The 23775-nt window shown below is 45.3% G+C and overlaps 1 long non-coding RNA gene across 1 annotated transcript in view; it reads right to left on the reverse strand.

Moving 5' to 3' along the window:
* The window catches only part of LOC134947556 (uncharacterized), a 78097-nt gene extending 58068 nt beyond the window's left edge, over positions 1-20029 (reverse strand). Inside the window, exon 1 of the long non-coding RNA XR_010182618.1 lies at positions 19665-20029. This is a non-coding gene — a long non-coding RNA (uncharacterized LOC134947556). The remainder of the gene's footprint in view (positions 1-19664) is intronic.
* Between the last annotated feature and the right edge of the window lie 3746 nt (positions 20030-23775).

Here is a 23775-nt window from a genome sequence, read left to right on the forward strand (position 1 = left end):
CATCCTGCTGTCGGATTCTCGCAGGTTTTGGATTCCATATAAACAGCCATGCATCTCTGCCATTTTCACTCAAGACTTGGAGAGTGAGGAAGACAGACCTCTGTCTCTCTGTGGGTGGTGGCGTTGGGTGGGGTCAGTGTGTGCTCTGTAGGGGTGCTGCTGCAGTCACTGTGGTGTACCTGTGCTGTGTTAGGGGTGCTGTCCTGGCTGTCACTGGTGTTTCATGTGCTGTTACGAGTACTGCAGCTGTATATGGGTGTAGCTGTCCTGCTGTATGCTGTAAAATATAGGGGTGCTGCTGTTAAAATAACATTACACTGGTACAGTATGCTGTAGAAATGCCACGGTGCAGTTGTTAAAAATTGAAAGCACACTGGTCCTGTACGCTGTAAAAATATAGGGGTGCTGCTGTTAAAATAACATTACACTGGCTCTGTATGCTGTAAAAATTCAGGGGTGCAGTTGTTAAAAATTAAAATCAAACTGGTCCTGTATGCTGTAAAAATTCAGGGGTGCTGCTGTTAAAATAACATTACACTGGCCCTATATGCTGTAAAAATTCAGGGGTGCAGTTGTTAAAAATTAAAAGCACACTGATAGGGGTGCTGCTGTTAAAATAATATTACACTGGTGCTATATGCTGTAAAAATTAAGGGGTGCAGTAAAATCAATGTACACTGGCCCTGTCTTGTATGCTGTAAAAATTCAAGGGTGCTGCTGTCAAAATAACATTACACTGGTCCTATATGCTGTAAAAATTCAGGGGTGCAGTTGTTAAAAATTAAAAGCACACTGATAGGGGTGCTGCTGTTAAAATAATATTACACTGGTGCTATATGCTGTAAAAATTAAGGGGTGCAGTAAAATCAATGTACACTGGCCCTGTCTTGTATGCTGTAAAAATTCTGCAGTGTAGTAAAAATAAATGTACAATGACCCTGTATGCTGTAAAAATTCAGGGATGCAGTGAAAATAAATGTACATTGTCCCTGTCTTGTATGCTGTAATAATTGTAGGGTGCAGTGAAAATCAGTGTACACTGACTGGCCCTGTCTTGTATGCTGTAAAAATTCTAGATTGCAGTGAAAATCAATGTACACTGGCCCTGTCTTGTATGCTGTAATAATTCAGGGGTGCAGTGAAAAAAAAAGTACACTGGCCCTGTATGCTGGAAAAATTCAGGGGTGCTGTTGCTAAAATAAATGTACACTGGCCCTGTCTTGTATGCTGTAATAATTCTAGATTGCAGTGAAAATCAATGTACACTGGCCCTGTCTTGTATGCTGTAATAATTCAGGGGTGCAGTGAAAAAAAAAGTACACTGGCCCTGTATGCTGGAAAAATTCAGGGGTGCTGTTGCTAAAATAAAAGTACACTGGTCCTGTATGCTGGAAAAATTCCGGGGTGCTGTTGCTAAAATAAAAGTACACTGGTCCTGTATGCTGGAAAAATACAGGGGTGCAGTGAAAATCAATGTACACTGGCCTTGTCTTGTATGCTGTAAAATTAAAGGGGTGTTGTGAAAATAAAGGGGTGCTGGCACTGTCCGCAGTTGCGATGTCTAGGCCTGACCTTCACAACACTGTATGGGAAGAGGAAGCTCCTACCACCATTTGCACGCCCTCTGCAAGTGCTGGGAGGAGCACCGCCAGTCCAGTTGCTGATATTAAGAATGAGTATATCACTGTAGAAGTACACCAGGGTGAGGAGGATATGGGTGTAGTTGGTGCTGCGGAGGAAGTTGACGATGTGCATTGTGATGGTGATTTGGTTTGTTTGAGTAAGGTACCAGTGGAGACAGTTGTTGCCCATGGGATAAAAAAGCTCATTGTCATGCCTGGGCAAAATACCAAAAAAGACACCTCTTTGGTGTGGAATTATTTCTCCTCAAATCCGGACAACAGGTGTCAAGCCATCTGTTGCCTTTGTAAATCCATAATAAGTAGGGGTAAGGACATTAACCACCTAGGAACATCGGGGGTTATTCCGAGTTGATCGCTCGCTAGCTGTTTTTAGCAGCCATGCAAACGCTAAGCCACCGCCCTCTGGGGGTGTATCTTAGCTTAGCAGAAGTGCGAACGAAAGGATCGCACAGCGGCTACAAAAAAATATTGTGCGGTTTCAGAGTAGCTTCTGACCTACTCAGCACTTGCGATGACTTCAGACCATTCAGTTCCGGATTTGACGTCACAAACACGCCCTGCGTTTGCCCAGCCACACCTGCGTTTTTCCTGGCACGCATGCGTTGTTACGAACAGTCCCTGAAAACGGTCAGTTGACACCCAGAAACACCCACTTCCTGTCAATCACTTTGCGGCCAGCAGTGCGACTGAAAAGCTTCGCTAGACCTTGTGTGAAACTAGATCGGCCTTTGTGAAAGTACGTTGCACGTGCGCATTGCGCCACATATGCATGCGCAGAAGTGCCATTTTTTTTTGCATCATCGCTGCGCAGCAAACATTTTCAGCTAGCGATCAACTCGGAATGACCCCCATCCTCCCTTATACGTCACCTGCAGCGCATTCATTATAAGTCATTGTCAAGTTCAGAAACTTTGGGTAATAGCGTAAGCAGTCCACTGACACCTAAATGATGTGGTTTGTTTGTTTGTTTGTTTGTTTGAATAGTATTTATCTGTGATGATGAGGATGTAAACACTGAAGGGGGGAATCTGAGGATGAGGAAGGCATCTTGCCACTGTAGAGCCAGTTTGTGCAAGGAGAGATTAATTGCTTCTTTTTTGGTTGGGGCCCAAACAAACCAATCATTTCAGCCACAGTTGTGTGGCAGACCCTGTCGCTGAAATGATTGGTTTGTTAAAGTGTACATGTCCTGTTTATACAATATAAGTGTGGGAGGGAGGGCCCATCTTGCACGTATTTTATTTGCCACATCATTCCAGGGGTGCTGCCCCTCTGTCCTATCAGTTCGGGCGTGCTGCCCCACTGCCATTTAAGTCCAGGGGTGCTGTTGCCTGTCTGCTGTGCTGTGTAATTCTCCAGGGGTGCTGCCAATGCTGTATAAATCCAGGGGTGCTGCCGTATAACTCCAGGGGTGCTGCTGTACTTGATCCCAGGTTTAAATGAAAGTCTAGAGCAGATATGAAACAAGATTCAACATCACAGATTTGTGAAAACTAGCCACAAAGGTGGAAATGGAAATTGCCAAAGTGTTTTTAAATAAAGTGGGGAGAGACCACATTTGTGACCAAAGTCAGTGTGACTCAGAACAGAAAGAATCCTAATCCAGCACAACTGTCGAGAGGTAAAAGTGATATTTCTGCCGAAGCATTAGAGAGAGGTCCTTCTCAATAATTTCATGTTAGGGTCTCACTCAAATAAATGACTCCAATTAGTCAACCTTAATTTTGATTTATTATTGATGTTTCACATTTTGGGATTATTTATTTAGAAGATGCGCATTTGTTGTACAGGGATCGTCTTTTCCTAAGGTCTGCGTAGGGTTATCGCAAGACCTTGCGGTGTTAGAAGAACACAGTTTCAGTGATCTTGCATTGCATCAGCTTTCCATTGCACTGCAGCACTAGATGGGCCAGGAGCTCCTGTGAGGCACAAACAGTTAATGAATACGGACCAGTATGGAGTCTCATGGTGGCTTACAGCTTGCCAGGCTGAGGCATGCTGTGGGCACAGAGTTCAGCATTGCTTCCTTCCACAGTCCTATTTATAGTATGAAATGAGTTTGGACTGTAGAGTGGTAAGCTCCACTAGGGCAGGGGCTCAATAACAAAATATTTTACTGTGCAGTTGTGCTTAGTACTTTACTGAACCCACCCGAGCTCAACTTGCCCCACCCGGGGCTGCTGTGGGGGCTCAGAAGGGGCTGCTAAAATACCTAAGGGGCTGCTTTATTTAAAAATAAAATAGGAATAAAATAAACAAGACACACAGGTATGCTCACATGCATGTAACTGGGACACACAGGTATGCTCACATGCGTGTAACTGGGAGTGGTGAAAAACAAAAATAAGGAATCTGCCACAAAATATGTAAATAAAAATGCAATTAAAAAAATGGAAAGAAAAGAAACCCACGAGATTTTCACAAAATAAGTCTCCAGACTCCGTGGAGGGGAAAATATCCAATCTTGATTCTGTGGTATACACCAGTTTATTTGCATCCCAGAATTAAACCCGAGATTATGTTAAGCCCTGAAAATGGAGAAGGGGGTACTAATTTTGGAGACTTTGGCCCCTAGTTTTTCAGTTTGTCCAGTAATGTGGTAATTAATAATTATATATTTGCTTGGCTGAAGTCCTTTCTGTTCCACACCAATATAGGAGTGGAGGTGAAAACCTGTGTGTTGTTCCTGATTGTGTGTGCCTCTCTAATTTTTAATCACCTTCTTGACACTGTCCTCTACCTCTTGCCTCTTCTCATAATGTGAAAAGTCATCAAATAAGGAGGTGGTATGTTTGTAGCTAGCTATGATTCGGAGAACTTGGCGAGCTTTTTCCAGGGGGCCACCTGTCACTGAAATGATTGGTTTATTAAACTGTGCATGTCCTGTTTAAACAATATAAGGGTGGGTGGGAGAGCCCAAGACAATTCCATCTTGTACCTATTTTTTTTTCTATGCATTATGTGCTCTTTGGGGTCTAGTTTTTAAATCTGCCATCCTGTCTGCCACTACACTGCCACTCCTAGATAAGCCAAGTGTTTGTGCCGCCCACTTGTGTCGCTTAGCTTAGTCATACAGCCACCTCGGTCCAACCTTTGGCCTAAAAACAATATTGTGAGGTGTGAGGTGTTCAGAATAGACTGGAAATGAGTGGAAATGAATGTTATTGAGGTTAATAATACCGTAGGATCAAAATTACCCCCAAGTTCTGTGATTTTAGCTGTTTTTATGTTTTTTTTTCAAAAATCATCCAGATCCAAAACCAAAACCCGAAAGGGTGGTTTTTGCAAAACCAATCCAGATCCAAAACGCGAATAGGGATCCAGATCCAAAACACAAAACACGAAAAGTGTCCGCCGCACATCTCTAGTCTAATTTAGGCCCTTGATCCCTTACTCTGAATCTTACAAAACAGTGCTGTGTTTTCAAGGAATTAAGAGAGGAAGTAGGAAATTAAATGAACTGCTTTCGCAGATGATGTTCTGCTGTATATATAGGATCACTCAGTGTCTCTTAGTCGTATATTTGCTACTTTTGCTGAATTTGGTTCCATATCAGGCTTCAAAGTTAATATAGCTAAGTCGGTGGCACTTCCTTTGGGTCAGACCTCCTTTCACGTTCCATTTACCTCAAATATCCCAATTATGTGGGCTAAGCACAGTTTTGTATATCTAGGTGTGCGAATTCTGCATAATCCACAGCTCCTCTTTGACCTTAATTTCTCCACAGCGATTTGGTCCATATCGGTTGAGCTGGAGGGTTACTTTTATCATACCTTGGGGGCGCAAATCTTATAAAAAATTATCTCATTTCCTTATGTTCCCCATCCAGGTCCTCTTTTTTTGCTTTCTAACAAAGATGTGCAACTAATTAATAATAGTTTTAGGAAATGTATTTGGAATGAGAAGCACCCATTCCAGGCATGCTTGGTTGCATAGGGAGAGGAATCAGTAGCAGGAAAAAATAAGTAATAATGCCACTGTATATATAGGTCATTGTTGCGGCACCATCTGGAATACTGTGCCCAGTTCTGGAGACCATATCTCCAGAAGGTTATAAATACATTAGAGAGTGTACAAAGAAGGGCAACTAAAATGGTGCATGGCCTACATAACAAAACTTACCCGGAATGGCTAAAAAATCTTAACATGTATAGTTTGGAGGAGAGAAGGGAAAGGGGGGACATGATAGAAACTTTCAAATATACCAAGGGTCTTAACAAAGTTCAGGAGGGAAACATTCTTCAAAGGAAGAGAAGTATTAGAACTCGAGGACATACACTGAAATTGGAGGTAGGCAGGTTCAGGGGAAATTTAAGTAAAAATTACTTCACAGAAAGGGTAGTGGATAAGTGGAATAGCCTCCCATCAGAGGTGGTAGAGGCAAAGATGGTAGAGCAATTTTTTTTTTAAATATTTTTATTGGAATTTTTCAAATATAAGAAGAAAGAAGTGAAAATATTTTGAAATACAAAGGAATTGCATACAGAAGGTGACATATAAGGTTATGGGTAATGCAGCACAACAAGATAATACATGCTGTATAACAAGAAAGCAGAAGCCATGAGAGCAAAGTTCCAAAACCATGGCAAAGGAACAGTAGAGAACGGCGTATTACAGTATATAACATTGTAGCTGCCAAGTCCATAGTAAATACAAAAATAAACATGTACGCAATCTTTGAGAAGAATAACTACAATACAAAGAGACAGAAAGAAAAGAAAAGAGTGACAAAGACAAGGATACGAGGTAGAGGGCATGGGAGTGGGGGGAAGGGCTGCAGACGTCATATAAGAACCATCACAGATCAGATAGGGATGGTGAGGAATGAGCCGACATTCTGGGGAGGACACATTATACAATTAGGGCCACTTAAGATTCTAGAGAGACACCCTCACTAAATGGGGATACCTAGTTTGCGGTAAGATTCCCAACTAAGTGAATCAAATAGTCGTAGAATGTGCTGTTGTTGGGAAGGGGGGATGGATTATATATAAGGACCACATTTTCTATAAAAACGAAGAGCGTTATGATCAAGATCAGGGAGAGTAGATTGACGCTCAAGGTACAATGTAACAGTAAGAATGGATTTAAGATTTTCTAAGGAGGGGGAAGTCCAAAATATCCAGTGGTTCAAAATCCGTTTCTTCCCTAAGGTCAATAAGACGTTAAAAAAAAAGGGGGTAAATTGGGCCTTGGACGGTGAGAGGCACCAGGCAAAAGTATTTAGGCCAAAGAATGCTGCTGGGTCCATAGGGAGGGAGATTCGAAAGGTAGATTTCAGGTACCACAACACTTTATGCCAAAATCGCTTCACCTTTGGACAATGCCAAAAGTTATGCATAAAGAGAGCATTAGGCGCTTTACATTTAGGACAGTGTCCTGTTTCTGTGGAAACCATATATTTACACTGCCTGGGGGGCAATATAGGCTCGGTGGAGAAACTTAAAGTGGATCTCCTGGAGCTGGGCAGAATGCAGAGCTTTCAAAATAGAGGGAAGGGGGGGGGGGGGGAAGCAATCCCCAGATGGAGCCCAGGACCAATCACTTGACCATTTGGTAATCACAGGGGACCACAGGGCGTCGGGCTTGCTGAAGAGGTAATCCTGATACAACCAACAGACTTTGTAAGAAAAATGTTGCAACTTTAACAGAAGAGGGGATAAAGGGTCACTCCTCCGCTCGTGCACGAGAGGAACAGTCAAAGATTGCACATAATGCCTGACTTGAAGGTACATATAAAAATCTGATGTAAGCACACCATACCTCTCGGCCAAGTCTCTAAACGACATCAGTATCCCACCGGGGTCAAATATGTCCCGAATAAGATCAATGCCTTTGGATTTCCACAAGAGGAATCTACTATTGTCGAAGGGTGGGGTAAAACAAGGGTTCCCAATCAAGGGAATGAAAGAGGAGTACTCAGGGCTCCTATTTAATGCTTTGTTGATAACCCGCCAAGAAAGGTAGGCATCCCAAAAAAGAACATTTGTACGTGCTACAGACGGGAGTAGGGCCTTGGGAGTATGGAGCAGGGCTTTGAGATCATATGGATACAAAAGGGCCTGCTCGACTGCCCAATTCACGTAAGAGGAGGTACCCAATAACCAATCAGAAATATATCTGAAATTCACCACCCGGAAGAAAGCCAAGAGGTCAGGGACAGCCAGACCAACATTTTTGCGAGGTAGTTTTAGTTTAGTAAGGGAAATCCTCGACCTCTTGCCTTTCCACAAAAATTTGGAGAATAGTCGGTCACATGAAATAATATCTTTACGAGGGGGCTGGGCAGGTATCATCTGGAGAAGGTAAGATATCTTGGGGAATACAATGTTTTTCAAAATGGCTACTCTCCCCAGCAGGGATAGGGAGGGCGGTCCAAGTGGTCAATAATTGAGATACTGTTTTAAGGACAGGTGTATAAGTAACCAAGTATAAGTCTGACATGTTAATTGGAATGTAGATTCCTAGGTATTTAAGTTTAGAGGTATTCAGCTGAAATTGAGTAAGGGTGGGTGAGGAGGAGTGTATACAGGCATTCGGAGTAAGTGGAAAAAGCTCAGACTTGGAGGCATTGACACGATATCCTGCAAAGGAGACGAACTGAGTAATTGTCTGCATGGCTAAGGGGATGGAGGTGTCTGGATTTTAAATAAAAAGAAGCATGTCATCCGCGAACAGGCTAACACGCAGCTCATGGTCCCGTATCAATACACCAGAGTAACCTGAAAGATGGCGTATTTTAATGGCGAGGGGTTCTATGGCGATGGCAAAAAGTAATGGGAAAGGGGGCTACCCTGCCTAGTACCCCTGTGGAGGGGAATAGGATCCGAGAGATAGCCATTACACATGATGTGGGATGCCGAGGGGGAGTAAAGGGTACGTAACACACTGATCAGATCCAGCGGGAACCCAAACCTGTCCAGCGTAGTATACAAATGGTTCCAGCCGACAAGGTCAAAGGCCTTCTCAGCATCTAAAGAAAGCACATATTGTGGATCTGGGCTCCCACTGGAACGCAACCAGGTAGCTGCTGCTATAATTTTATGAATATTATTCGTGGAATGCTGACCTGAAATTAAGCCAGTTTGGTCTGGGTGAATGATAGAAGGGAGTAATCCCTTTAATCTATCAGCAATGATTTTCGTGAATAATTTATAGTCGACATTTAGGAGGGATATAGGCCGGTAAGAACCAGGGAGATGAAGATCTCTACCTGGTTTAGGGAGGAGACGGATCAATGCATCATTAAAATATAAAGGGACAGACCCAGAGGTCAGAATTTTATTAAATACCAGAGTTAGTGGATCTACCAATTTGGAGAGGAGCATTTTATAAAATTTTCCAGAGAAGCCGTCAGGCTCTGGAGCCTTCAATGGTTTAAGACCCTTGATAGCTTTCTCCACCTCCTGTGACGTAATGTGGGAACATAAAACATCGGTCAACACTTTAGAGTCCTAAAAAGATTCCTTAGCTTGTTCATCAATAGTGGGACAAGAGTATATGTCAGTATAAAAATCAGAAAGTAGTTTGGCCATGTCAACAGATTTAGTGGCTATTGTCCCGTCACTGCGTTTTAGTGATTGGATTACTGAAGAGGGTGCCGACCCTCTCAGTAGGTTGGAGAGGAGGCGGCCCATATTATTACCAAATCTGTAAAACCGGTAGTTTTTATGGAAAGTATGACGGTCACCCATCGTTGCTAACACAGCGTTAAACTGGGACTTACGTTCTAAATACAATTTCTTAGAAGAGAGGGAGGGGTGCTGTTTGAAGCTCTGGTAGGCCTCAGTTAAGTTACTTTGAGAGCTTTTAAATTCAGAAAGAAACTGTTTTTTCCGTGAGGAAACATAATCTATCAGTCTACCACGTATAACTGCTTTCGAGGCCTGCCAGAACATCAAAGGGTCAGTATTAAGAGTACCCTCATTGTCTAATCTATACTCCTCCCAAAACTCACTCAACTTGCGCTTAAAATGTAAGGAGGAAGCGAAAGCAGTTTGGAAACGCCAGCATTTAAAAGAGCCCCGATCTAGAGACGTAGTAAGGGACGTCCACACTAACGCATGGTCCGAAATAGAGATAGTCTCCATTTGTGATGCAGAGACCTGGGGGACTAAGGTGTCCGCTAATAATAGAAAGTCAATCCTAGAAAGAGTGCCGTGAGCGGCCGAGAGGCATGAGTACTCCCTGTCTGTGGGATGGAAAAAATAAGAATTTACTCACCGGTAATTCTATTTCTCGTAGTCCGTAGTGGATGCTGGGTACTCCGTAAGGACCATGGGGTATAGACGGGCTCCGCAGTAGACTGGGCACTCTTAAAAGAAAGATTAGGTACTATATCTGGTGTGCACTGGCTCCTCCCTCTATGCCCCTCCTCTAGACCTCAGTTAGGGAAACTGTGCCCGGAAGAGCTGACATTACTAGGAAAGGATTTGGAATCCAGGGTAAGACTCATACCAGCCACACCAATCACACCGTACAACTCGTGATAACTATACCCAGTTAACAGTATGAACAATAACTGAGCCTCTCTCAACAGATGGCTCATACAATAACCCTTTAGTTAAGCAATAACTATATACATGTATTGCAGAGAGTCCGCACTTGGGACGGGCTCCCAGCAACCACTACGGACTACGAGAAATAGAATTACCGGTGAGTAAATTCTTATTTTCTCTGACATCCTAGTGGATGCTGGGTACTCCGTAAGGACCATGGGGATTATACCAAAGCTCCCAAACGGGCGGGAGAGTGCGGATGACTCTGCAGCACCGAATGAGCAAACTCAAGGTCCTCCTCAGCCAGGGTATCAAACTTGTAGAATTTTGCAAAAGTGTTTGAACCCGACCAAGTAGCAGCTCGGCAAAGTTGTAAAGCCGAGACCCCTCGGGCAGCCGCCCAAGAAGAGCCTACCTTTCTCGTGGAATGGGCTTTTACTAATTTAGGATGCGGCAGTCCAGCCGCAGAATGTGCAAGCTGAATCGTGCTACAGATCCAGCGAGCAATAGTCTGCTTTGAAGCAGGAGCACCCAGCTTGTTGGGTGCATGCAGGATAAATAACGAGTCAGTTTTTCTGACTCTAGCCGTCCTGGAAACATAAAGTTTCAGGGCCCGGACTACGTCCAGCAACTTGGAATCCTCCAAGTCCCTAGTAGCCGCAGGCACCACAATAGGTTGGTTCAAATGAAACGATGATACCACCTTAGGGAGAAATTGGGGACGAGTCCTCCATTCTGCCCTTTCCATATGGAAGATCAGATATGGGCTTTTACATGACAAAGCCGCCAATTCTGACACACGCCTAGTCCAAGCTAAGGCCAACAGCATGACCACTTTCCACGTGAGATAATTTAGCTCCACGGTCTTAAGTGGCTCAAACCAGTGTGATTTTAGGAATCCAACACACGTTAAGATCCCAAGGTGCCACTGGAGGCACAAAAGGGGCTGAATATGCAGCACCCCTGTAACAACGTCCGAACTTCAGGCAGTGAAGCCAGTTCTTTTTGAGAGAAAAAGGGATAGGGCCGAAATCTTGGCCTTATGGATCCTAATTTTAGGCCCATAGTCACTCCTGACTGTAGGAAGTGCAGGAATCGACCCCCCTGGATTTCCTCTGTAGGGCCTTCCCGGCCAAACACCAAGCAACCTATTTTAGCCATATACAGTGAAAAAGTCTTGCTGTCACGTCTTTCCTAGCCTTTATCAGCGTAGGAATAACTGCATCCGGAATGCCCTTTTCCGCTAGGATCCGGCGTTCAACCTCCATGCCGTCCAACGCAGCCGCGGTAAGTCTTGGATCAGACAGGGTCCCTGTTGCAACATGTCCTGACTGAGAGGCAGAGGCCATGGGTCCTCTGAGAGCATTTCTTGCAGTTCCGGGTACCGAGTCCTTCTTGGCCAATCCGGAGCAAAGAATATTGTTCACACTCCTCCGTTTATTACAATTCTCAGCACTTGGGTCTGAGAGGAAGAGGAGGGAATATATAGACCGACTGGAAAACCCACGGTGTTACTAGTGCGACCACAGCTATCGCCTGAGAGTCCCTTGACCCCAGCGTAAAACCTTTTTTATCTTTTTATTGAGGTGGGACGCCATGTAGTCCACCTGAGGCAGTTTCCATCAATTTGCAAAACTGCGTGAAGACTTCCTGGAGAAGTCACCACTTTCCCGGGTGGAGGTCGTGTCCACTCCCGGAATAAACACTGCTGACAGTGCGCTTACTTGATTCTCCGCCCAGCGAAGAATTCTGGTGGCTTCTACCCTCGCCACCCTGCTCCTTGTGCCGCCCTGGTGGTTTACATGAGCCCCTGCGGTTTGACTGGATCAGAACTGGTTGGTCGCGAAGCAGGAACTCCGCTTGACTTAGGGCGTTGTATATGGCCCTTAGTTCCAGGATATTGATGTGAAGGCAAGTCTGTTGGCTTGACCACAAACCTTGGAATTTTCTTCCCTGTGTAACTGCCCCCCACCCTCGGAGGCTTGCATCCGTGGTCACCAGGACCCAGTCCTGAATGCCGAATCTGCGGCCCTCAAGAAGGTGAGCACTCCGCAGCCACCACAGGAGAGACACCCTGGCCCTGGGGGATAGGGTGATTAACCGATGCATCTGAAGATGTGATCCGGACCACTTGTCCAGTAAGTTCCATTGTCCTTGCATGGAACCAGCCGAAGGGGATGGCCTCGTATGATGCCATCATCCTTCCCAGGACTCGAGTGCAGTGATGCACTGATACCTGTTTTGGTTTTCAATGGATTCCTGACCAGTGTCATGAGCTCCTGAGCTCTCTCTATCGGGAGACAAACCCTCTTCTGGTCTGTGTCTAGGATCATGCCTAGGCGAGGCAGATGAGCTGTAGGAACCAACTGCGACTTCGGAATATATAGAATCCAGTCGTGTTGCCGTTTCACTTCCAGAGAAGGTGATACGCTGTCCAGCAACTGCTCTCTTGATCTCGCTTTTATGAGGAGATCATCCAAGTATGTGATAATAGTGACACCTTGCTTCCGCAGGAGCACCATCATATCCGCCATTACCATGGTGAAATTGGTAATGACAATCCCGTACCGCAATTCTGAGGTACGCCTGATGAGGTGGATAAATGGGGACATGAAGGTATGCATCCCTTATGTCCCGATTCATTTCAGGCTTGCAATGACCGCTCTTAGCGATTCCATCTTGAACCTGAACCTTTTCAGGTATATGTTCAGGGATTTTAATACAATATGGGTCTAACCGAACCGTCTGGTTTCGGGATTATAACATGGTCGAATAATAACACCCTCTTATTGAAGGAGGGGACCCTTGACCACCACCTGTTGAAGATACAATTTACGAATTGCAGTTAACACTGGCTCCCTCTCTTGGGGGGAAGCCCGCCGGGTCCTCGTGAAGGGGCATCTTCTCACAGTCCAGCCTGTATCCCTGCGATACAATTTCTATTGCCCAGGGATCTAACAGGGAGTGAACCCACTTGTGGCTGAACTTACTAAGGCGTGTCCCCACCGCGCCTAGCTCCGCCTGTGGAGCCCCAGCGACATGCGGTGGATTTTTGTAGAGGCCGGGGAGGACTTCTGTTCCTGGGGACTAGCTGTGTTGTACAGCTTCTTTCATCTGCCCCCAGCTCTGACAAGAAAGGATGCACCTCAGACTTTCTTGTTTCTTTATTCGAAAAGCTGCATTTAATAATGTTGTGCTTTCCTAGGCTGTGCAGGAATAAAAGGCAAAATATCAGAATTACCAGCTATAGCTGTGGAGACCAGGCCCGAGAACCTTTCTCCACACAATCCTCAGCCTTCCATATGCCTCTTAAGTTGGCATCATCTGTCCAATGTATATTCTACAGGACACGTCAAGCAGAAATCGACATAGCTTTTGTCTCTAGGACCCAGTATACTCATGTCCCTTTGGGCATGCTTTATAATTATATATCTATCACTTAAGACAGCATCTTAAAATATTTATATGCATACTAGGGTCTCAATCTCTGCTGATAAGGTACTTGTCCACGCTGCCACAGCGCTATAAACCCATGCCGACACAATCGCCGGTCTGGGTAGTATACTAGAATGTGCACACTATCTGCAGGTTCCCTGAGAATAGCTAGTGCAAACAGGACACCCAAGGGGAAGATTCTCAACACATCCTGGTCCTAGTGGGGAAAGGATACAGCCTGAGAATTCTCTTGTGGGAAGCTGCCGTCTCTTGTCTGGAGATTCCCGCTCTTTTTCCTCATGAGAGGAGGGAAATTTACCTCAGCATTCTTCCCCTTAACATGTGTACTCTCGTGTCAGGGACAGATGAGTCATCAGTGATATGCAAATCATCTTTTATTCCAATAATCATATATTGAATATCTTTTAGCCCTCTTGGCTGTAACTTTGCATTATCGTAGTCGACAGTGGAGTTAAACTCCGTGTTGATACTTTGTTATTTTGGCTAGTGAACATAGAGAGACTCTGAAGGACTCTGTGACATAGGGACAGACCAGGGTAGATTTCCTTTCTGTTCCCTAACCTTTTGTGCAATAATTTTACCTCAGCACTTACACATATCCAAACAGGTGTCGGCGTTGTCGACGGAGACACCCTCCCACACACATATCCGCTCTATCACCTCCTTAGAGGAGCCTTTTACCTCAGACATGTCGACACACGCGTACCGACACACCACACACACACAGGGGATGCTCTATTTGAAGACAGTTCCCCCACCAGGCCCTTTGGAGAGACAGAGAGAGAGTATGCCAGCACACACCACAGCGCTATATAATACAGGGATGTACACTATACTGAGTGATTTTTCCACTATAGCAGCTTATATAAACAGTTTTTGCGCCTAAATTTATGTGCCCCCCCTCTCTTTTTTACCCTTTGTGTACCAGGATACTGCAGGGGAGAGCCTGGGGAGCTTCCTTCCAGCTGAGCTGTGAAGAAAAAATGGCGCCGGTGTGCTGAGGAAGAAGGCCCGGGCCCCCTCAGCGGCGGGCTTCTGTCCTTTTATGTACTTTAATGGCGGGGTTAATGCACATATACAGTTTATCAGACTGTATTATGTGCTTTTCGGCAAGTAAGGTAATCTAATTGCTGCCCAGGGCGCCCCCTTCAGCGCCCTGCACCCATCAGTGATCGGAGTGTGTGGTGTGCTAAGGGAGCAATGGCGCACAGCTGCAGTGCTGTGCGCTACCTTAATGAAGACCGGAGTCTTCAGCCACCGATTTTCAACTTCTCTTCGTTCTTCTGGCTCTGCAAGGGGGACGGCGGCGCGGCTCCGGGACCGGACGACCGAGGACGGGGCCTGTGTTCGATCCCTCTGGAGCTAACGGTGTCCAGTAGCCTTAGAAGCCCAAGCTAGCTGCAAGCAGGTAGGTTCGCTTCTCTCCCCTCAGTCCCACGTAGCAGTGAGTCTGTTGCCAGCAGATCTCACTGAAAATAAAAAACCTAACAAATACTTTCTTTTCTAGGAAGCTCAGGAGAGCCCCTAGGGTGCATCCAGCTCTGGCCGGGCACAGATACTAACTGAGGTCTGGAGGAGGGGCATACAGGGAGGAGCCAGTGCACACCAGATATAGTACCTAATCTTTCTTTTGAGAGTGCCCAGTCTCCTGCGGAGCCCGTCTATACCCCATGGTCCTTACGGAGTACCCAGCATCCACTAGGACGTCAGAGAAATCTCCATACATCAGTGAGGTGCAGTTGATGTGTAAAAAAGGGGATACCAAGGGCAGGGGAGAAGCGTGCACGAGCAGAGGAGTTAGTGTCCATATAAGCAGAGGCCACAATATTAAAGTCACCGCCTACAATCATAGGGAGGGAGGCGAACGGGTACAATTTAGTCAGGAGGCGTTTAAAAAATATCTTGGAATAGGAGATTGGGGCATACACCGTATATATAACATATTTCATATCATATAGCATAATCTCCAAATTAAGGAATCTACCAGCAGGATCACAGACAGATGTAAGAACTTCAACATGCAAAGTACGTTTAGCAAGGATTAGGACACCCCTAGCTTTGGAGGAATACGGAGCCTCAGCGAGCACCTGCCAGCCCAGAGTACCCAGCTTTTGGGCCTCCGGGGAGAGGAGGTGAGTCTCCTGAAGAAACATCAAATCCATATGCATTCTATTTAAATAAAGCAGGATCTTCTTCCTTTTGATAGGGGAGTGGATTCCCCCTACATTCCACGAACCAACTCTAATAGCAGACATATATAACTATACAGTAAACGGCCATATAGAAAACGTAATGCATACCCAGAAGTATTGAAAGGCAGGGGGAGACACGAAAGGAGGGGAAGGGAGGAGAAAAGAGAGAAACAGTAAAAACATAGAAATACAGATATGAACCGAGACCCAAGGAGGGGTCCCACATTAACAATCTAGAAACAACTTCACGGCTAAAGTACACAAGAATTAGCAATGCGCGGCGGGGAGCGCACCGCTCCTAGCCATCCACCACTATATCAAGCAGCATAGGGAGGGAGGGGAGGGGGAAGATAGGGGAAAGGGGGAAATATATGCATATGAGCGGCCAAAATGCTGAGGCCCGCTGATCAAACCTGCTGAAAGGAAAAGCATAAATATCCATACAGTGGCAGCAGCAATTAGAAAAACATGGCAAATGACAACCAAAGACATGAAAAAGGCAAAAGCCTATAGTAATATACATCACCTAGAGGACTAGAAGAACCGTGAGGAAAAAAGTCACTGAGGGCAGTGTGGTATTATTTGCTGTCCAGGGGGCGAGGATGCAAAGAGGGAGGGGAGCAGGTATAGCAACCAGGAGAGTAACCGTGGGCCAAGGGGGCATTATGATGAGGGCCAAATTAAACATTCAGTCCGACCCAGGGTCAGGAGTAAGGAGTTCCGAGACGTATGCGGCGGCATCTTCCGGAGTGGTGAAGTCTCTAAAGGATGAGCCCTCGAATATTCTCAAGCATGCAGGATAGAGCAGAGCAAACTTTCGGCCCTCACGGGCCAACCTGGAGCAAACGGGTGAGTATGCTTTTCTGAGCCTGGTAAGCTCTGGGGAAAAATCTTGGAAAATCAGCAACTTCGTATCTTCCCAGACAAGATCCCGCATATGGCGGGAAGCAGACCGAAGTGCCTCTTTATGGAGGAAGTTAAGGCAGCGAAACAGTACAGCTCTCGGTCTGGAGTCCGCGGAAGAGGGGCGAGTGGGGTCCGTCCTGTGGGCACGTTCCACTACTAAATCCGAACAAACATCTTTCACTCCAAGAAGGTCAGGTAAAGTATGACGGAGAAAATGGTAAAGAGCCTGTCCCTTAACCGACTCCGGTAGACCAATGAGCCTGAGATTATTGCGGAGGATCGATTATCCAGGTCATCAAGCTTCGACCATACCATGTTTTCATATTTCTGCAGTTCAGCAGAGGTTTCAGAAAGTTCAGCAATCTTCTGGAAATTTTCACCAGCGGAGTGTTCCACTTGCAGGACACGCTTAGCCAGCTGCTTGTATTGACTCTAGATGTCGAGCACGGCTTGTTGCAGGCCAGCAGCATGTGTTTTTGCCTGTTCTTAGAACATGGGATGCACAGATTCCTGCACAGCTCTCACAATGTCCTCATATAATAGAGGTTGAGCAGGAGAGGGTATGGGCAGCGGGCCACCAGCAGAGACAAGTACAGCAGGGACAGCAGGAGCTGGAGGCAGTGAAGCCGGACCTCCGGCCTGTGTATCAGCAGCCGGAGCACCTGATGTCAGAGACGCTGCGCCGGCCATCTTGGCAGCGGAGCCGCAGGCAGCGTCTGGCTTAGCGCGTGGTGCTTTGCCCGGCATGGAGGGAGCCAGGAATTTGTCTATGCAGGTCAGTCTCGTGAACGGGGGACAAATGAGAGGAGCGGGCCGCTCAATGGACGTCCGAAATGGGCAATTTGCAGGGTATAGTGGCGGGAGGCACCGGAGCTTCAGGGAAGAGGTGCTACTCCATGCAGCCCGGAACCGGAAGTCCCAGATGGTAGAGCAATTTAAACATGCTTGGGATAGGTATATGAATATCCTTACAAAGAATTAAGGTTCAAAAAGGGTTGAGATTACCTAAAGGATAAAAAAAGGGGCAGACTAGATGGGCCATATGTTTCTATGTTTCTCCCAAGAATAGGTTTAAATAAACTGCAATAAACTAATGCTGTGGGGGAATTTATTTTCCCAATGTCCTGTTGCATTCCTACTAGGGATGTGCCCTGGGCCATTTTTGCTGGATTTGCTTCTGATTTGTTGGCTTCCTTTGGATTTGGATATGCCAAACCGACGTGACTGGATTTGCATTCTTCTCACAGCAGCCTTTTTTATACATTACGGCATGCAGAGTCCCCCTTTTTTACACATTACAGGAGGAGAGTCCCCATTTTTACTCATTAGATTGTCAGAGTCCTCCATTTTACGCATTAGGCAGCAGAGTCCACCTGTTTATGCATTATTGCCAGCATGTTATTAAATATGCACTCTGCATGATCTGCAAAACACCCCCCACCCCACATGTGGGACACTAAAATAGTGCAGTCAGTGGAGACCAGCACAGTGTAAAGGATGGCTGCAGCTGCTGCATTCCAGCCTGAGCTCCTCCGTCTCATAAAACAAAACAAACCTGTCATTGTGCCAGTGGGCAGGGGGGGTTTCACGTGTGTGTAGCCCGCTCCTCACTTGCCAGCTCCTGTCTCTGCTCCTCCGCTCATCTCCTCCCCCATCCCCACTGGTCTTCTCACCTGTCCTCGCTCCTGGCCACTGTCCAACGAATCCTCCTGTGAGCTCCTCCGTCCTCATCCCCTGCCCGCTGCCAGAACTGTGGGAGTCAGCTGGGGCTGGCCAAGTCCCTAGACACACTGCATGGCGGCGGAGCATTTGATCCGGGGACTTGGAGACGACAAAGCTGGTGGTGGCTTCCGTGCTTCAGTAAGTTCAGTTTGCATATGTATAGTGGGTGCACTCAGCAGCGGAGGAGCTGAGCTCACACCACATACAGGGGAGCACTGCAGCGGAGGTCTCCGGGAGGAGAGAGCGGCCATGTGGATGGTACTGCCAGATGGTGCGCTCACAGTGCAGTTGCGCTGTGGGCAATGCACCACTGGCACACAGGTAGTTACAGCCCTGGCTGACACATTCACACACAGACACTGACAAACAGATGCTTAGACACAGATGCTGACACACTGATTTACAGACCAATGCTGACACACAGACACCGACACACAGATGCTGACACATACACTGACACACAGACACTGAAACGCAGGGGTAAATTTACTAAGATGGGAGTTCTATTTAAGATCGGATGCCCATAGCAACCAATCAGATTTGACTTCTCATTTATCTAGCACCTTCTAGAAGATAATACCTGGAATCTGATTGGGTGCTATGGGCAACATCCCATCTTAGTAAATTTACCCCACAGACGCTGACACACTGGTGCTGACATATGCTGACACACAGACAAATGCTGACACACAGACAGATACTGATGCACAGATGCTGATACTTAGATGCACAAATACCAACACACTGATATTGAGACACAGATGCTGACACACTGATGCTGACACATGCTGACACACAGACAGATGCTGACACACAGATGCTGATACACTGATGCTGATACAAAGTCTGACACACAGATAGATGCTGGCACACAGGCACTGAGATACGGACGCTAACTCACTGACACACAGACAAATGTTGACACATGGATGCTGACACACTGACGAGGACACACAACAGATGCTTACACACTGACGCTGATCGTTTCACCTTCCCATGCTGTTTATTTGACACCTCCAGTTCCCTGTCCTGCACACCCAGGTGTCTGCTCCTGCTCTGGTTGGGGGGGGAGACACAGTGCAACCACCAAGTGGTAGAGCATAGGGAGGAGGGGGGCTCAAAGCAATACACAGCCTGGTATATGGCTCTGGTGAAATAAAATAAAAAAAGACATTGACAATATACATTAGTAAGGCACATGAGCAATTGCTGTAGAAAACAACATGGGTTTCAAGGAGTTAACTCACCAATGAGATTGTTGGGCTGCCCTGAACACAGCAGGAGAGCTGCCTGTAGAAGGGGAGGGAGAAATCCATGTCAAGTGCAGAGACAGAAGGAGGGGGGACTTTCGGTCTGTTGGTGTTTGAGCAGGGGGGATTTCCAGGACCCCCCTATGTAGACTATTACCTGGTGTGGCTGGGAAAGAAAGGCCCACCATGCGGTGACACTGTAATGCAAACAGCCTGCTCAGCTCTGACAAGCAACAGCATGACAGCATCGCCTAGTGCGATGCTGCTGGGACAGCAGAGTACAGAACAGGTGCGCATCTCCCAGCTCTCGGCCTCGGAAGTGTCTACTAGCTGATAAGATGACAGCTTCTGGGTTGTGGTCCAGTGGAACGCAAATCCCAGAAGTGCTGTAGGTGGCAGGATTGACTTCTGAATGTGTGTGTTCGAACAGGCCAGCAGGCAGGGTTAGCCAGCCTTACAGAGGATGGACTGGTGCCGGCCAAGCGGGGTCTATCCCAGTATTTCAGCAGCCCAATCAGCAACTGCAAATCCACAGTAGTTTAAAAAATTTGTCCTGGTACCTTTTACAAATTGCAACCAATGATCCTCCGATACAATTGTGAAGTAATACTTTTTGACCATAGTACGTTACTAGACAATTTTTGATGTGTTTATTTTGGACTAAGGGCAGTGATGGGGGAGACGGCAAGGCATCTATTCGCTGCAGCTTTAGATATGTCATGTTAACCTTTCTGTAATGGACGTTCATATAAGGGAGGCTATTAATTCATTGTTCTGTTGTCTTGAGGACTATGTACACCATGTATTATACCATTGTCTGTAATTATTGCTGTCTTTAATAATCGCACCTTGTACCATACAATGTCTGTGTGAACGACACTTAATGCTTGAATAAAAAATGTTTTAAAAAATTGTTAATAATATAAGCGCTGTGATTTGCAGTGTGAAGCTGTTGTCAATTGTAGAAAAACATACAGAAGGGTTTTTTTTTTTCAAAACTAGTGTGTGTTTAGGGCCAGATCATGACACTGCATTAATAATATAAGCGCTGTGAGTTGCAGTGAGAAAGGAAAATAAAGTAAAAATTGTGTATGTTCAGGGCGAAGCCATGCCACCATGATAATAATATCAGTGTCAGTGTGCAAAGTTGTTTTCATTTGTTAAAAAACAGGAAAAAAAAGTTATTTTTGTAAGACTTGTGTGTGCGTTCAGGGCCAGGCCGTGCCACTGTGGTAATAATATAAGCACTGTGAGTCGCAGTGTTAAGTTGTTGTCATTTGTTAAAAATAAATATTAAAAAAACAAAAAAAATAAAAAACAAAGAAAAATAACATAAAATTGTGTGTGATCAGGGCCAAGCCATGAAACCACATTATTAATATTAAAACACTGTAAGAGTCAGTGTGAAGTTGTTATCATTTGTTAAAAAATAGAAACAAGTGTTTCCTTTTTTTGTAAAACTTGTGTGTGTTCAGGGTCAAGCCGTGCCATCATGTTAATAACATACAGTAAGTGCTGTGAGTCGATATGGATCACGATATGGAGTGCTGCTGCTGCTGACAGTCATAATGATCATGATATTAGTACTTTAACATCTAATAAAGCCGGTGCTGAAGGGCAAAGAGGGTTTAAGAAAGGTCACCTGAAATCAAAACAATATTTCACAATAAAGGGAAAGTTTACTGCCAAAAAACATAAAATTGCCACATGCAATTCACCACACAGTGGCAAGAAATGGCTCAGAGCGTGGCCTTTATTTGCGATTGATAGTTCTGGAACTGCTGTAAGTCACACATCTTCTGTAACCTCACATGATGATGCAACACCTTGTCACTCAGTCTAGAAGAGGTGTCAAATGTAAAATAGGCAAATCAGTGCAAAAAACCCCCATTAAGGGTGAAGAATAAACTGAGTTCAGAAACATCACAAATACCTGAGGAGACTCTAAGGGCATCCATGTTAGCTAAGTGTGAGTCTGAAACTATACTCATAGAGAAGACTCCTTCCACTATTTCAACACCCTCTGCAAATGTGAAAATGAGCAGTACATGTATAGCTGGTAACATAGAAATTGAGGATGCCACTGTGGATATGTGTGTAGCTGATGCCATTAATGAGGATGTTGTTTGTGTAAGTCAGGCACCAGTGGTGGCAGTTCTTGCCCATGATAAGAAGAAGGTTATTGTTATGCCTGGACATAAGACCAAAAAATCCACCTCATATGGTATGTGTGGAATTATTTTTACCCAAATCCTGACAATTGTCAATCCATCTGTAGTGTTTGTAAAGCCAAAGTAAGTAGAGGTAGGGATGTTAACCATCTAGGAACCACCTCCCTTTTATGTCATTTGCAGTGAGTTCATGAAAAGTTTTTGTCAAAATCTGAAAAATCGGCTAAAATAATACCATGCAGTCCAGTATCAGCTAGCTCCCATCTTTCAGCTAGATTCTAGCACATGCAATCTCTACTGCCAACCTTAATCATCAATAGCCTAATTAATGATTGGAAGTAGTCCTCTTGCATCCAATTTGCTAAAACTAACTGACTCCTTAACTTTCCAGGATTCATCATAAGATTCCTTGAGTTCTATATCTGCTGCTGCTGCTACTGGGGGTGAATCTTCATCCCAGAAAGGGAACAAAAAGAGTACTACTAGATTCAAACAACAATTGACTGTGAACAATCCTTTGCAAAAGGAATCAAGTATGAAAGCTGCCATCATCTTGCACAATTAATCACTGAAGCCATGATGGCTATGCTAGTATTAGATCTCCAGACAATTTCCACCATGCATTTGGTTTTAGACAGTTAATTGAGATCCTGTGTCCCCACTACCAAATTCCATCTCAGTTTCATTTTACCCTAATAGCAATTCCTCACCTGTACCAGGATGTTAAAAATAAAAATATTCTTGGCATAAAAAATGCCATTGTACCCACTGTCCACTTAACAACAGAGATGTGGACAAGTGGTACTGGTTAAACTAAAGACTACATGTCTGCGGCGGCCCACCGGGTGGATGCATCAACTTCAGCAGCAGTATGTAACACAAAACACCAGCTAATTCACTGGCAAGCTACTCTCTGTACCACCAACTTCACTAAGAGGCATACCAATGTTTACCTCTTAGAAAAAGGTATGTCATAGCAAAATGACTTACCCCGCTTGGACTCTCCTCAGGATTTGTCATTTCTGATAACAGCAGTAATGTTGTGAGAGCATTACAACTGGCTGAATTTGAACACGTCCCATGTTTTGCGCGCACAATCAACTTGGTGGTAGAAAATGTAAAAAATGACAGGGGTGTGCAGCAAATATTTCTGAACAGTTACGGCGTTCAGCAACAACATGTAGGAGTTTGCAGAAGCTGCAAGAACAGTTTAATTTGCCATACCACCAATTGAACAAGAGGTAGTTACAAGGTCAAATTCCACCCTTTATATGCTTCAGCGACTGGAGGAACAGCAGCAAGTCATCCAAGCATACACAACAAGCCATGACATAGAGAGAGAGAGAGAGAGAAAGAGAGGAAGGGGAATGTATTTTAGTCCAGTACAGTGGAAAATTCTTTGTTTTAGTGCGAGTTACTCAAACCATTACAAGTAGTAACTGATAAAGCTAAATATTTATCGTATATAAAACACTTTAAGAGGTCTAAGAACACTGTACGCTATCTACGTAGGAAGTACCGTAAGGGTACGCAAGTTGCGTAGCGATCGCTCAACCGTAGTCGAGACGCTCAAGCGTCACGTTCGCTTACGGCCCAGAGATCACAGGCAGGCACGCTATTGGCTGCCGACTAACGTAATGATTCGCTATAGCGTAGCGGACGCTCGGGACCACGAGGAGATCACCAGCGGTGCAGACGCTCCCAACGTTAAACCTTTATATCTATACCTTTAACAATGAAATACACAGTAAACCTTAGTGTGGTGATAGAGTGTAAGTGCAACCTGGTGTAACCTGATTAACTACAAAGCTGCTTGAGCGTCACCGACGCTCAGGGAATACTTAACACTATAAGAAATACACAGATACCTGGGCTTAGGGTCCAAAACCTATTATATGTATTATAACTATTATACTTGCAAAAGGAATCACAGTACA

This window comes from Pseudophryne corroboree, chromosome 8, assembly GCF_028390025.1.
Source record: "Pseudophryne corroboree isolate aPseCor3 chromosome 8, aPseCor3.hap2, whole genome shotgun sequence".
NCBI classification, from domain to species: domain Eukaryota; kingdom Metazoa; phylum Chordata; class Amphibia; order Anura; family Myobatrachidae; genus Pseudophryne; species Pseudophryne corroboree.